Consider the following 15886-nt stretch of genomic DNA (forward strand, 5'->3'; position numbering starts at 1 on the left):
TTTTCAAAGTAAATAAAAGAATGGACTTTAATCTTTATTTACAGGATGCCAAGAGATATGAAATTCCACGTAGAAATACGAAACCCATTCAGAGGATAAGTTTCATATGGTATATACATGTTGGAACTGTTCAAGTATAGTTTCAGTGTTAAAAAATCCTACAATAACAAAACACATTTAAAAATAGTTCTTAGAGAAACAGCAACACAAACTTATACCAAACATAGGACACAACAACTGTATGCCTCAGCTTACATGATCTAAATGTTAAATATTGCAAGAGTCTCATTCTGAACATGGGAGGCATAGCTTTCAGAGGTAGTTTCTGGCACATTTTGATCCTTCTCTTCCTCTACAGAAAAGTACTTCCCAACGAAGCTTATTGAAGTCTTATATACAAACTCATTTGCGTGGTTTTGTAGAGCTTCAATTTTGTCTAAGCCTCCACATTCTTCAATCATTATACTAAGTTTCTCAGTTTCACCTTGTTTCTCAGCAACCTGAAAGATATTTGAAATGGCGTCCAGAGTAACCAGAATAATCTTGGTATCTTTCACAGTTAAGGGGTTTGTCAATGGTTCTATTATGCCACAATGAACAAGGTATACAATCTGTTCAACTGTTCCACCACTTGTAGAGTTGGTCACAGCCCCTACGGCTTCCTTTGGTGTCTTAAAATCTGCCTTAGAGAGAACACTGACTAATCTATAATTCACAGGTTGCTGTATCTGGTCCTGAAGGCCAGCTATGATGGTTGACATAATCCATGTAGCTTCCTTCTGAACGTTAGTTTTAGGCTGGGAAAGATGGTGAGTGCTCCTGCATCATTAACAACCTGAGTCTGTCCATCTGTACCAGTGACAATATTCCCTATGGCTCTTAGTGCAGGAGTCACAACTGGCAATTCAGAAGCTCCTAGAAGCTTACTGAGTTGGGTCACAACTTCTGTTTTCACGACCATGTCAATCCATTCATTCAGACCATCAGTAAGGTAGGAAACAGCCCAGCATGTATCTACTAATACTTCTAGATTATTGTGATGAAGGAGCCAAACTAAAGTAGGAAGAATTTTCTCAACAGCACCTAATGGGGCTGCAGGATTCTGTTGCAACAAAGGTTTGTAAGTGTCTGGGTAAGATTACATAAGTAACCACATGCTAAAGATGACATATCAGGAACTGTGAGAAGAGCCAATAGTGGGTCAGCTATAATGCTTCATTTCTGTACTGTCTTCTCCCTTGTTCTTGAATCTGTTCAGTTGGGCAGCTGGTGAATTCACATTCTTGTTGGTGAACATGGTTATGAGACAAAGGGAGAAAGCTGTTCTGCAGGCCCAGGCTTCCACGGGAGGCGATGCAGGGCTCGCTGGCTGTAGGGCAACTGTGCTCAAAACTTCCACCTTGGGTCAGCCCAAAGACTGTGTGTCTTCATTATACATTGTGCAATGACAATTTTTTTTAATGAAATAATAGCTAAACTTAAAGGGTTTTTGCTTGGTAGGTTTCTTGAAGTTTGATAAGACAGTGTGTGTGGCTAGGGTTGCCAGATTTAACTAATAAAAACAGAGGACTCCCAGATGAATTTGAATTTTAGTTGAACGGCGAATGCTTTTACTATAAGTACTTCCCATTCAATATCTGGCACATAATTTTACTACAAAAGCATTCACTGTTTGTCTGAAATTCAAATCAGGATGGGTATTGTGCAATTTATCTGACAATCATGCTTGTGCCATTTAGGACCTCATACCTACTCCAGACATTCATCACTCATATTAATGGTGCATGGTGATGCCCCAGTATGCATGGGATGAGGGTGATGGGAAGATTTAACACTCATTGGAAGAAGCAACCTTGGCTTTTACCAAATAAAAATATGTTCCACTTTTTATTGTCACAATACGTATTTTAGGAAATCCTGATTTGATCCATGAGGGCCAGAAATGAAAACATTCTGAAACAAAATTAAGAGAAGAATAAAGAATGAGACAATGAAAACTGAGATCATGGGAGATAACGGGAACTAACATTTTCCCAAGTTTTCAAGCCCAGGTCAACTGCGTGAAACTAGTCTACAACATACATCCTGAGAAAGCCCCAGTAACAATATAAAGTATTGTACACTTTATATTTTCAAAAGACCCAACTAAATAAAACATTTGGAGAAGATCCAGAATGGTCCAGGAACTACTGTCACTGAAGGATCTAATGGATTTTTGCCAGATTGTTCACTTTTGTCAACGTGTGTTCATGATCATCTATGGATAAACAATGTTGCCTAAAGGGCAGTGCATAGCTGCTTCTAGATTGTAGATTTATTAGCTAATACAATGCTTCATTGAAATTTTATATCCATTTTCTTCTTGATATATTGCAATTCACAGCATCTTTAGTCACAGGTGTGAATGGCCTAGGCAAATAGGTCAGATGCAGCAAGAATCCTAAAGCTATAGTCAGCCTGTGGTATTGAAAACCTAGCAAGAATACTGGAGCTTAGAGAATAAACAAAGAGTGAAGGAAGGTGAGTGAAGAGAGGTAGAGAAGGACTAACATCCCAGAAAAGTGTTGGATACTCAGAGAACTGCAACGGGTAGTCCCTGTGGAAATGCACCGGAAGGACCACTATAATCTGGTTTGGGGCAGGTGACTTTGTTTCACTTTTATTAATTAGAAGTGGCTTTTAATAGACCCCTCATTCCTATGTGGGTCTATTACGATCCTATACGCCATCCTATACATGATCATTGCCATGAATAGGGGCTACAGATCAACTTTTGTAAAAATGGAGTCAAGAGGTTTCTGGCAGATGTCCTTGAACATTCAACTGGCTTGTATGTAATCACCTTATACAATATTTTAACTCAATCTGTTAAGTAGGCCAACATTTTTTGCAAACAATATATTTCTGAACCCAAACGAAGATAATTTAACTACTTAACTGCTGCAATAGTCTCTTAATTTAAGTGGTATTCCCATTTCTTCTTTTGTTTTCCTGCCATCCAGTTAACATCCAGGACTCAGCATAACATTTAGAGTATAAATCAATCAGATCATATAATGCCCCTGCTTAAACTTTCCAAGGATACTTCTGAGCTTCTGATCAGGATGTGAACTGGAAAGAACACGGCTCCCATTCTTTTAACACAAAAAATCTAAGCAGACTGCAAGTTCACAGCTTTGAATCTATGAAGAGTAGAAAGAAAGTCATTTCTATTACTAGCGTTAAAACTTATTTAGCTCAGTTCTATGTCCTACATAAAATGTCCAGCTCCCAACAAAAAAATATGAGGTCCATAAAAAGGCAATATGGAACAACACATTGACAAAGACAAAGCAATCAACAGAACCACACTCAGATATGACATGGACGTTAATGTTATCTGACAGGAATTTTAAATTATTATGACTAATTTGTTCATGGCTACAAAATGTTCTTTAGAATTCAAGATCAGATGGGAAATCCCAGAGAGTGAAATAGAAGGGGCCAGGTGCGGTGGCTCACACTTGTAATCCCAGCACTTTGGGAAGCTGAGGCGGGCAGATCACGGGGTCAGGAGTTCGAGACCAGTTGGCCAACACAGTGAAACCCCATCTCTACTAAAAATACAAAAAAAAAAAAAAAATTAGCTGGGTGTGGTGGCAGGCACCTGTAATCCCAGCTACTCAGGAGGCTGAGGCAGGAGAATCACTTGAATCCGGGAGGTGGAGGTTGCAATGAACCATGATTGCACCACTGCACTCCAGCCTGGGCCGCAGAGCTAGACTCCATCTCAAAAAACAAAAAAGGAAATAAGGAAAAGGAAAGAAGGAAGAAAGGAAGGGAGGGAGGGACGGGGGAGGCAGGGAGGGGTAGTAGAAATGCTGGAAATGAAACAGTAATTGCAATGAAGATTTTGTACACATGACACAGTGAGAATAAAATTGGTAACCTGAAGATAAGTCAATAGAAATCACATTTCTTTAAAAGGATGTTTAAAAACTCTCAAAACTCAACAATAAGAAAGCAAGAACCCTGATAAAAACGAGTAAAGAGTTGAGCCTTCAGCAAAGGAGATATACAGATGGCAAATAAGCATATAAAAAGATGCTTAATAACATTAATGCAAATTAAAACCACAATTAGACACAACCAGACATTTTTTAAATTTATTTTGTTAGAAACAAGCTTTAATTGTATCATGTGAAACTTGTGACATTTTAAAATTGTACAAGTATTTTGACATCTGCCTCCCACATTTCATGTCTTAAAATGATGGCAAAATACCCACCAATCACAGGATTGATGGGTTTAATGAGTTTAACCCTCAGTTCCTATTTGCAGCACCCAATATTCCTTTGAAATATGAAAACAGACCTGGCAGTGGCCAACAGTGAATTTCTGCCCCCAATACTAACGGAGTTGTAAAGTTCAGGTTCTCTGAGCGTTATGTTGCAGTGGCACTTCTCCAGAATTGGTACCTTCCCATACCTGGCGGACTTCAAATGTACCAGTGAAAATAGCATTTTCCTCTTCAAGGGAAAGAAAGAAAATCACTTCAAAGCCCAGTAGATCTGTCTGCGAGGCCTTTCCTCCTGTCCCATCCCTTCAGGCTTTTTTATTTTTTATGTTTATTTTTTTGCAGTGGAGCAAGAGAGACCTATAGCTAAACTGAGTTACGAAAAGCAAGACGGTGATGGCCATAAAGGGAGTGACCAGGAGCAACTGGAACACTCCTTTACCTCCCACATCAAATGGATGTGCTTCACAGAAACACAGAAACACACACGCGCGCGTGCGAAACAAATCCACACAATACAACAGCTAGAATTATGAAATTCATTCATCCAAGGGTAGTAGATGGCATGAAGGAAAGGTGGGGAGTGGGAGTAAATGGCACAAGAAGAAAAACAAAGTATCCAAATCAGTCCAGGCACAGGGACTGGCAAATGCCAGAAAATAGCTGCAGAAAAACCTGTGTTCCTTTCAGACTCGTGATGGTGTTAAAAATCCACACACTGGTGTCAGGAAGATTCTGTCTTATGTGCACCAGAGACAAAAATTCTGATTCCTCAGAAAGAAGGGAATACACAGAAGAACGGTGGCAGAGTGAGTTCTGCCCTCCCTGGCAGGGGGAAGTGAATACAGCCTCCCTCCTATCTCACCCATGCCCTTTGCATGTCAGTAGCCTTCAATTTGGCAGGAGATAGATGCAGTGAAGGGAACTGCCCTAAACAAGTTAAGCTGCTCAGGGCAGACTGCAGGTAGACTGTCCTGTAAGAGTCTGTTGCTTAGCAAGACCACCAAGGGCAAGAGGCACAACTGGAAGAGGTACACTGTGCCAGGGGTCTTGGCTTCATTGGCACTGATAAAGAACAAGGATAGAGGAATAAAGGAACAAGGATAGAGAAGAGGCAGCCACTGATAATAAGGCTGCACTGGTAATGAAGGCTGCATTGCCATGAGAAAAGCCAAGGGCAAACCAAACCCAAAGTAGTAAGACCAATTCCTTTCTATGTTAGACAACTGCTGGTGCGCTCCAGTTCCTCTATTGAACCAACAATATCTGAAGCAGCACAGTGTGTAGAGAAGAGACCTGTGCAGGAGACTAACCAGCTGAACAACAAGATGGATGGGAAAGAGACTCACAAACACTCCTTGATTGAGGAAAAGAGCCTGCAGTGAAAGGTTGGAGAGCAAGTCAGCAATTATTTTGCAGACACTAGGAAATGGGTGAGGCTTCCTTACTGGTTTCTCAAATGCCAGATCAGCTATATCTTGAAACCAAATGACATTCACAACTTTGCTAGGCACAAACAATGGAGCACCCAATGAGCACTAGAGATTGATATAAAGAAGAATTCCAGCCATGACCGAGCATCTCCATATCGTGATAGATCACCAATAATTCAGGGTGTCACTGACCAAAGCAGAAGAATAAACACTCAATAAAACAGGAGGAGACTGGACCAGAACACTCCACCATTCCAAGTGCAACACCAAAAAGTTCTACTAACAATACATGGCTCACTCTCTCACTCTTACTCTATATTCTTGGCTCTTCTCTGTGCCAGGACACTACTTGCCCTTCTTCAGTGCTGCTCCTCTCCCTTTTGCTGGATTCAAGCATGGAGTTTGGAGACTGTAGAAGTACCCTAGATGGAATATTTCATTCCCCTGCCAAGGTCCTGGAGAAAGGTTTTAACACTGTCAGGCATCTCTTCACCACCCAAACTATCAACTACACAGAGGAGACAGAAGTACCCCAAAATCTGTCACTATGAAGGATCCATAGCTCCACTGCCATAGCTCTGGCCAGGCCTCTCACCCATGGCAGACTTGATCGGCTCCTCAGCACACAGCCGCCCCCATTCTACTGGGCTGCTCCCAGGTCAGGGGCCACATAGGGCTGCTGCCAGGCATTTTTTAAATAGTTAAAAAGAAAATTTAAAAATGAGCGACATCATGTTACTTAGAAGGATACAGAGCAACTGGAAATCTCATATATTGCTGGTAGAAATGCAAAATGTTACAGCATCCTTGGAAAATAGTTTTGCAGTTTTTAATAAAGTTAGACACATGCCTTTGATACAGCCCAACAACCTTATTTGCAGATAATTACTCAAGAGAAATAAAAGCTATATTTATGCAAATACCTTTATATATGTATAGACGTTTTTATTTTTAAAGTCTAAAAATGAGACCATGCATATGTTCTTCAAACGGTAAACTGATAAACTTTAGCAAACCCATTCAAAGAGAGGTTGCTCAGGAATAAAAAGGAATGGGCTTGATTCACATGACATAGGTGAATCTCAAATGCATTAAGCCAAGTAAAAGAAACCATATCCAAAAAGCTACATATCATATGGTTCCATTTTATATGACTTATTATAGGATGGGAAACACCTCATAGGTTATATTAATTCATTTTCACACTGCTATTAAGAAATACCCAAGACTGGGTAATTTATAAAGAAAAGAGGTTGAATTGACTCACAGTTCCACAAGACTGGGGAGGCCTCAGGAAACTTACAATCATGGCAGAAGGCATCTCTTCACAGGGCAGCAGGAGAGAGAATGAGTGCCAAAAGAAGGGGGAAGTCCCTTATAAAACCATCAGATTTCATGAGAACTCACTCACTATCACAAGAACAGCATGGGGGAAACCTGGCCCCATGATTCAATTGTCTCCACCTGGTCCTACCCTTGACACATGGGGATTATTATAATTCAAGGTGAGATTTGGGTGGGAACACAGAGCCAAACCACATCATAGAGTGTTAGGGATTGGGAGAGAAGGAAGAGTTGAGTACAAATGCACAGCATGAGAGACTTTGTGATGAGGAAACCCGTATTCATCTGTTCTCACAATGCTAATAAAGACATACCTGAAATTGGGTAATTTATAAATGAAAGAGGTTTAATGGACTCACAGTTCCACATGGCTAGGGAGGCCTCACAATCATGGTGGAAGAGCAAGGGACATCTTACATGGCAGCAGGCAAGAGAGAGTTTGTGCAGGGAACTCTCCTTTATAAAACCTCAGATTTCATGAGCGCTATTCACTATCATGAGAACTGCATAGGAAAGACCTGCCCCCATGATTCAATTACCTCCCACTGGGTCTTTCTCACAACACATGGAAATTGTGGGAGCTCCAATTCAAGATGAGATCTGGGTGGGAACACAGCCAAACCATATCAAAACTATTCTATTTTATGACTGTGGTGGTCAATACATGACTTCATGCATTTGCCAAAATCTGTATAACTATACCCCATAAACAGCATATTTTACTATATCAGATTTTTAAAAAACTTTTGCAACAGCCTATATAACCATTAAAATTGAAGCTTATTTCCATATCCCATACAGTTTTGCATAATATTTCTTCTACTTCAAATTGCTCACTCATTCCATGCTACAGCAATACAGTTCTTAGTGAACAAAGTAACTTCAACCCTCATGTTATTGTACTTGCCATCAAATTCCTAGAATATCCTTTTCCCCAGGTCTTTATTTTGTTAACTCCTTCTTATCCTTCACATCTCAACTTCAATGTCAACTATCAGATATGCACCCTTAACAGCCAATCTTACATTACCTTCCCTCTATCATATTGCCTTGCTTAGTTACTTCACAATTTCCAGAACCTAAAATTATTTTATTTATTTATGTTTTTACTTATTTGTTACATGTTCCCATCTCTAGAATACAAGCTCCATGAGTGAGGTGTTATTTTCCTCCTTTTCAAAAAGTGTAAAATCCCCAGGCATATAACAGCCAAGTGATAAGTATTTGATAAATGAATGACTGAATTTTAAAACTATTATGTTAAGTGTTCTGAGATAATCCCTCCAAATTTCTCCCAGGCAACACCACTTTTACAAAAAGGAAGAAAATAAATGGCTTGTATGCAACTATAGTATTTCTACAACAAAGTGGATTATGAATTAATTGGTCAAATAATTTGTAAAAGAGGCTATTGAGCATGATCAAAAATCTCCATGGTGCCCTTAAGGTCCAGAATTCTGTTATAATTTTGTTTGAACACAGATTCATTCATTATTAGACTTCAGTAGTGGTTACCTAAGAAAAAGTATACTCAGAGACTGATTACTTTTTATCTCAAAAAATAATAATACTGACAGTCATCAGGATGGCGGCTGACTAGAGGTATCCAGCACTCTTCTCTCCTGAAAAAAAAGACCAAAATAGCAAGTAGATAACCACGTGTCCAATAGCGTAAGCAAAACCACTGGGATTCAGCAGAGAAGTAATAGTGACCCTGAGGCATGGAAACTTGAGATTGCACCATAAAGAGAGAAGCAAACCAGATGGTCAAGATCAGTTAAGAGCCAGGAAAGACTCCCCATTGCAGGAAAAATATACATGAGAGATCCCCAATGGCCCATCTTCCCACCAAAGATGCTTGTAATCCTAACTACAGGTGAGCCCCTCAACCCTCCCATACCCTGAGCCTACAGACAGCACAATTATGTTATCCCTGCAAGGGAATTCATACTTCGTCTTATCCACCACCAGCACCCAATTTGCTGCAGCCCAGCATCACTTTCAGAGTGGAGCCAACACCAGACTATATCCTGCCTTGGAGACCAATAACTCCTACATCTCCATACACTTGGGTCCCCATCAACATTCTCCCACATCTGCCCAGAGGGCTGCAGCATCATACCAGCTGGACTTAGAGGTGGGCCATGTCTCTGATACCCAAGCCCATGCAACACCCTACAACACAGGGAATAGACAGTCCAACACATCATGGAGGCTGCTCCTAAGACATAGGGAGCCAAAGCACATGCTCCTTATAGCCTGAGAGCCACCTGCCCAAGCCTCCACAGCAAACAGTGAGCCTGCCCCCACCCCAGCAGCCATTGTATACCCAAGCACACTGCCTGGGTACCTAAAATCTAGTCCACCTTGCCTCCCACAATTACTACCAACACCCACATACTTCACCAAGGGGCCCAAAGACCTCTACTACCATGGCCGATACATGTGTGCACCTCCTGAGATGGCTCAAAGATAAGCCTTCTTGGGTTACCACTGTTACTATTGGCACCCACACACGCTATCTTGGAACTCAAGGACCAGTCCACCAGATGTCCCCATGTCATCACCACTGACACCTGCATGCTCTGCCCAGGGTCCGAAGGAGTAGCCCAAGGAACAAACAAGCCAGACTATGGCTACCAGTGCCCATGCCTGTGCACCACACCCAGGGTGCTGAGGAACAGCCAGCACAGGTTCTGTTGTCACTACCACCAGTGCCCACACACCCAATTTAGGGGCCCAAAAACTGGCCCACCCAGAGTCCACTCTCACCACAGCCAATACCCACACAAGCTACTTAGGGACCTGAGGACTGATTCATCTGGGGCTCACCCAGGCCCCCAGGGACCTGAGGACTGGCCTGACTGGCACCGCAGTTTCCAGCAAAGTATCACCACAGCCTGTACAAATAACTACAACCACTAGGGAATTCACAGACACCACTGACATTAATTATAGCCAAAGAAATCATATGGAGGTTACACTCTGGCACCCACTCAGAACCTAAGCCAAAGTACCCTAACCAACAGGCACTACAGATACACCAACAAGAAATCATTTTTCCCTATGAAATCTACTCCATAAAATTAGAAAATGCTACAGTTACACCAGATGCATAGATATCAACATAAACATCAACAAGAAACATGAAAAACCAAGTAAACACAACACCTCCAGAGGAACACAATAATTCTTCAATAACAGACCCCAAAAGAAATCTATAAAATACCTTAAAAGGAACTCAAAATAATAATATTAAGGAAACATAGTAAGATACAAGTAAACACAGATGGACAATACAAAGAAATCAATAAACTGATTTGTGATCTGAAAGAGAAATTTAGCAAAAAAAATAGATATGAGAAAAGAACCAAAGAGAAATCTTGGAATGAAATAATTCAATGAATGAAATAAAATGTATAATCAAGACCTTTAACAACAGACTATATTAAGAAGAAAAAAAACAATTTCTAACCTTGAAGATAGGTCTTTTGAAAATTACCCAATGTAAAAATTAACAAACAAAAGAATGAAAAAGAATGAAGAAGGCTGGGTATAGTGGCTTACACCTGTAATCGTAACATTTTGGGAAGCCAAGACTGGAGGATCACTTGGGCTCAGGAGTTTGAGACCAGCCTGGGAAAACATAGCAAGACTTCATCTCTACTAAAATTTTTTAAAATTACCTGGGTATGGTGGTGCATGGCTATGATCCCAGCTACCTGGGGGACTGAGGCAGAAGGACTGCTTGAGCCTGGGAGGTCAAGACTGTAATCAGCCACGATTGTGACACTGTGTGTGAGAGAGAGATTCTGTCTAAAAATAATTAATAAACAATAATAATAAGGTCTACATGACATACAGGACAACATCAAGCAAATAAACATTCAAATTTTGTAGAGAGAAGAAATAGGAGAAGGCATAGAAAACCTATTTAATGAAATAATAGCTAAAAGCTTTCCAAGTCTTTTGAGAAATATAGACATCCAGATACAGGAAGTTCAAAATTCTCCAAATAAATTTAACTCCAAAATTCCTCTCCAAGGCAAATTATAGCCAAGTTATCAAAGTCAAAGACAAATAAATAATTATAAAACCAGCAAGAGAAAATCATCAAGTCACATATAAGGGAATTTCCATCACATTAAGCAGTAGATTTCTCAGCAGAAACCAGCAGGCCAGGGTAGAATGAGATGATATAGTCAAAGTGATGAAAGAAAAAAAAAAATGGCTGTCAAGAACAGTATACTCAGCAAAACTATTCTTCAGAAATGAAAGACAATGAGTCTCTACCAGACAAAAAAAAACTGAGAGACTTTGTCACCACTAGACCAGCCCTACAAGAAATGCTTAAGCAAGTCCTACAATTGAAAGCAAAAGGATGATATATACCATCATGAAAACACATGAAAGTATAAATAAAACTCACTGGTAAAGCAAATACACGATATGGAAGCAAAAGGAATTAAACCTTATCACTATAGAAAACCACCAAATCCCAAAATAAACAATAGGAGAAGATGAAAAAACACAAGGATATGCAAAACAATCAGAAGCTATGTAACAAAATGACAGGAGCCACTCCTCACCAATCTATAACAACCTTGAATGTAAATAGTTTAAATCCTCAATTAAAAGCTATAGGCCGAATGAATGAATCAAAGAAGACCCAACTATATGCTGCCTACAAGAAACTCACTTCACCTGTAAAGACACAGAGAGACTGAAAGTGAAGGAATGAAAAAGGGTAGTCCATGCAATGGAAATCAAAAGCATGCAGGAGCAGCTACACTTTGATAAAATAGACTTTAAGTAAAAACAAAAAGAGACAAACAGGATTATTATATAACATAAAGGAATCAAGTTAGCTGGAGGATATAACAATTGTAAATATATATACTCGATACAGAGCACCAAGATATATAAAGCAAGTATTATTAAAGGTAAAGAGAGACATAGACCTTAATACAATAATCGGGAACTTCAACACCTCACTTTTAGAATTGGACAAATCATCCAGTTGGCCAATTAACAAAGAAACATCAGATTTAAACTGCATGATAAGCAAAATGGACCTAATAGACATTTACAGAACATTTTACCCAAAAACTACAAAATACATATTCTTCTCATCAGCATGTGAAATGTTCTGCTGGAGGAACTACATGCAAGACCACAGAACAAATATCAATAAATTAATTTAAAATTTTATTAAGTATCTTCTTAGACCATAATGGAATATGACTAGAAATTAATAACAAGAGGAACTCTGGAAACTGTGCAAATACATGGAAATTTAAAAACATGCCACTGAATGACCAAAGGGCCAATTAAAAAATTTAAAGGGAAATCAAAAAGTTTCTTGAAAAAGATGAAATTGGAAACAACATACCAAAACGTATGGGATACAACAAAAATAGTGCTGAGGGAACTTTACAGCAATAAATCCATACATTAAAAATTAGAAAAACTTCAAATAAAGAATTTAATGATGCATTTTGAGGAACTAGAAAAGTGAAAACAGTACAAACCCAAAATTAGTAGCAGAAATAAATAATAAAGAATAAACTAGAACTAAGCAAAATAGAAACTAATGAAATACAAAAAGTCAACAAAATGTTGTTTTTTAAAAGATAAACAAAATTGAAAAACCATTAGCTAGATGAAGAATAGAAGACACAAAATTAAATCAGAAATGAACAAGGAGACATTACAACTGATACCACAAAAATACAAAGAATCATTAGAGACTATTATGAATAAATATGCCAACAATTGAGAAATCCTAGAGTTAATGGATATATTCCTGGACACATATAACCTAGCAAGATTAAACCCGGAAGAAAGAGAAAACCTGAGCAGACCAATAATGAGTAATGGGATTGAATTCATCATAAAATGCCTCACAACACATTAAAGCTGAGGCCTGGATAGTTTTCCTGCTGAATTCTACCAAACTTTTAAAGAACATGAACTCTTCTCAAACTATACCAAAAAATTAAAGAGGAGGGATTTCTTCCTAACTCATTCTACAAGGCCAGCATAACCCTGATACCAAAACCAGACAAGGACAGAATAAAATAAAAATTAAAAAAAAAGAAAGAAGAAAGAAAGAAAACCACAGGCTAAAATCCTTGATAAACATACATGCAAAAGTCCTCAACAAAATACTAGCAAACCAAACAAGACATCAAAACATAATATACCATGATCAAGCAGGATTTACCTTAGGAATGTGAGGATGGTTCAACATATGCAAATCAATAAGTATGATACATTACATCAACCAAATGAAGGACAAAAACCATCTGATGATTTCAACAGATGAAGAAAAGAGCATTTGATAAAATTCAACATTCCTTCATGATCAAAATTCTCAACAAAGTAGGTATAGAAGGAACACATCTCAACATAATAGAGGCCGTATATGACAAACTCACAGCTAACATCATACTGAATGGGGAAAAGCTAAAAGCCTTTCCTCTAAGAACCAGAGCAAGACAATGATGCCTACCTTTCATTGGTCTTAAACAACATAAGAGCAATTAGGCAAGAAAAAGAAAGAAAGGGCATCCATCTGAAAAGAGGAAGTCAATTTGTCCCTTGCAGATGATATGATCTTATATAGAGAAAACCTAGACTCTAGCAAAACACTTTTAGGACTGACAAATGAATTCAGGAAAGTTGCAACACACAAAATCAACATACAAAAACTGGTAGCATTTCTATACACCAATGATAAACTAGCTGAAAAAAAGAACAAGAAAGCAATCTCATTCACAATAGCTATGAATAATAATAATAATAAAATACCCATAAATAAAATTAACCAGGAAGGTGAAAGACCTCTACGAGGAAAACTACAAAACATTGGTGAAAGAAATTGAAGGAGACACATATAGAAAGACATTCCATGTTCATGGATTAGAAGAAAACTGTTGTTATAAAGATCATATCACCTAAAGCATCTACATATTCAATGCAATTCCTATCAAAATACTAATGACTTATTCACAAAAATAGAAAAACAATCATAAAATTTATATGAAAACACAAAAGACCCTAAACAGTCAAAGCAATACTGAGCAAAAAGCTGGAGGCAAAACAATGCCAAAATTATACCAAAATATACTACAAATATACAAAGTTATGCCAAAATATACTACAAAGCTATAGTAACCAAAATAGCATGGTATTGACATAAAATCAAACACATAGAATGGAACAGAATAGATAACCCAGAAATAAATCCACGTACTTACAGCCAACTGATTTATTTTTTTGAGACAGGAGCTCACTCTGTCACCCAGGCTGGAGTGCAATGGTGCAAAAACCATTCATTGCAGCCTCAATCTCCTGGGCTCAAGCAATTCTCCTGCCTCGGCTGCCCATGTAGTATAATTCATTGGTCATTTTTTTGTTTTTATTGGGATCACAGGCTTGCACCACCACGCCCAGCTGATTTTACTATTTTTTGTAGAAATTGAATCTCACTTTGTTGTCCAGGCTGGTCTTAAACTTCTGGGCTCAAGAAATCCACCTGCCTTATTCTCCCAAAGTGCTAGGATTACAGGTGTGAGCCATGGTGCCTCACTAGCCAACTCTTTTTTGACAAAAGCACCAAGAACATATCCTAGGGAAAGAAAATCCTGTCCAATAAATGGTGCTGGGAAAATAGGATCTCCATATACAGAAGAATGAAACAAGACCTTTATCTCTCACCTTATTTTTCAAAATCTAGTTAAAATGAGCTGAAGACAAACATAAGACCCTAAACTATATAACTACCAGAAGAAAACATAGGAGAAATGCTTCAGAACACTGATATAGGCAAAGATTTTGTGAGTAAGATTTCAGAAGCATAGGCAACAAAAACAAAAAATTGACCAATGAAGTTATATCTAACTAAAACCTTTTGCACAGCAAAGGAAGCAGTCAACAGAGTGAAGAAATAACCTGTAGAATGAGAGAAAATACTTGCAAACTATTCAACCAACAAGGGACTAATATCCAAAATATTCAAAAACTCAACAGCAACAACATAACAAATGATTTGATTAAAAATGGACAAAGGATCTGAATAGAAATTTCTCCAAAAAAGACATACAAATGAACATGCAACATATGAAAAAATGCTCAATATTACTAATAATCAGGCAAATGCAAATCAAAACCACAATGGAATACCATCTTGCTCCAGTTAGAATGACAACTGTCAAAAAGACAAAATAGCAAGGATGCAAAGAAAAGGGAACTCATACACTGTTGGTGGGAATGTAAGTTAATACAGCCATTATGGAAAACAGCGTGGCGTTTTCTCAAAAGACTAAAAATAGAACTACCATATGATCCAGCAACCCCACTGCTGGGTATTTATCCAAAGGAAAAGAAATTAGTACATTGAAGAGATGTCTTCACTCTCATGTTTATTGCAGCTCTATTCACAATAGCTAAGGTTTGGAATCAACCCAAATGTCTATCAACAGATGAACAGATCAATAAAATGTGGCGCATCCAGGCTTATCCATGTTGTTGCAAACGACAAGATGTCATTTTTTATGGCTGAGTAATATTCCATTGTGTGTGTGTATATATAGTGTATATATGTATATATATACATATTATATACAATATATACATATTACAATGTATATATATTACATTAATACAATGTATGTATTAAATATCACTGCGTTCTGAAGTTCATTAAAAGACAGTCTTTAGAACTAGAAAGGTTTTTTGCTACAAAGTCAATGTTTTCAGACAAAGCAAAATCTCTCATTTCTTCTAAGAAAACCTGGTTTACCTTTTATTTAAAATATTAAAACAATTA

General features: G+C 38.3%; 2 pseudogenes; both read right to left on the reverse strand.

Moving 5' to 3' along the window:
* Window positions 1–260: 260 nt before the first annotated feature.
* Window positions 261–5145, reverse strand: LOC117073401 (annotated as a pseudogene).
* A 46-nt stretch (window positions 5146–5191) lies between these two features.
* LOC117073423 lies at window positions 5192–6194 on the reverse strand (annotated as a pseudogene).
* Between the last annotated feature and the right edge of the window lie 9692 nt (window positions 6195–15886).

This window comes from Trachypithecus francoisi, unplaced genomic scaffold (assembly GCF_009764315.1).
Source record: "Trachypithecus francoisi isolate TF-2019V2 unplaced genomic scaffold, Tfra_2.0 Lachesis_group4, whole genome shotgun sequence".
Lineage (NCBI taxonomy): Eukaryota > Metazoa > Chordata > Mammalia > Primates > Cercopithecidae > Trachypithecus > Trachypithecus francoisi.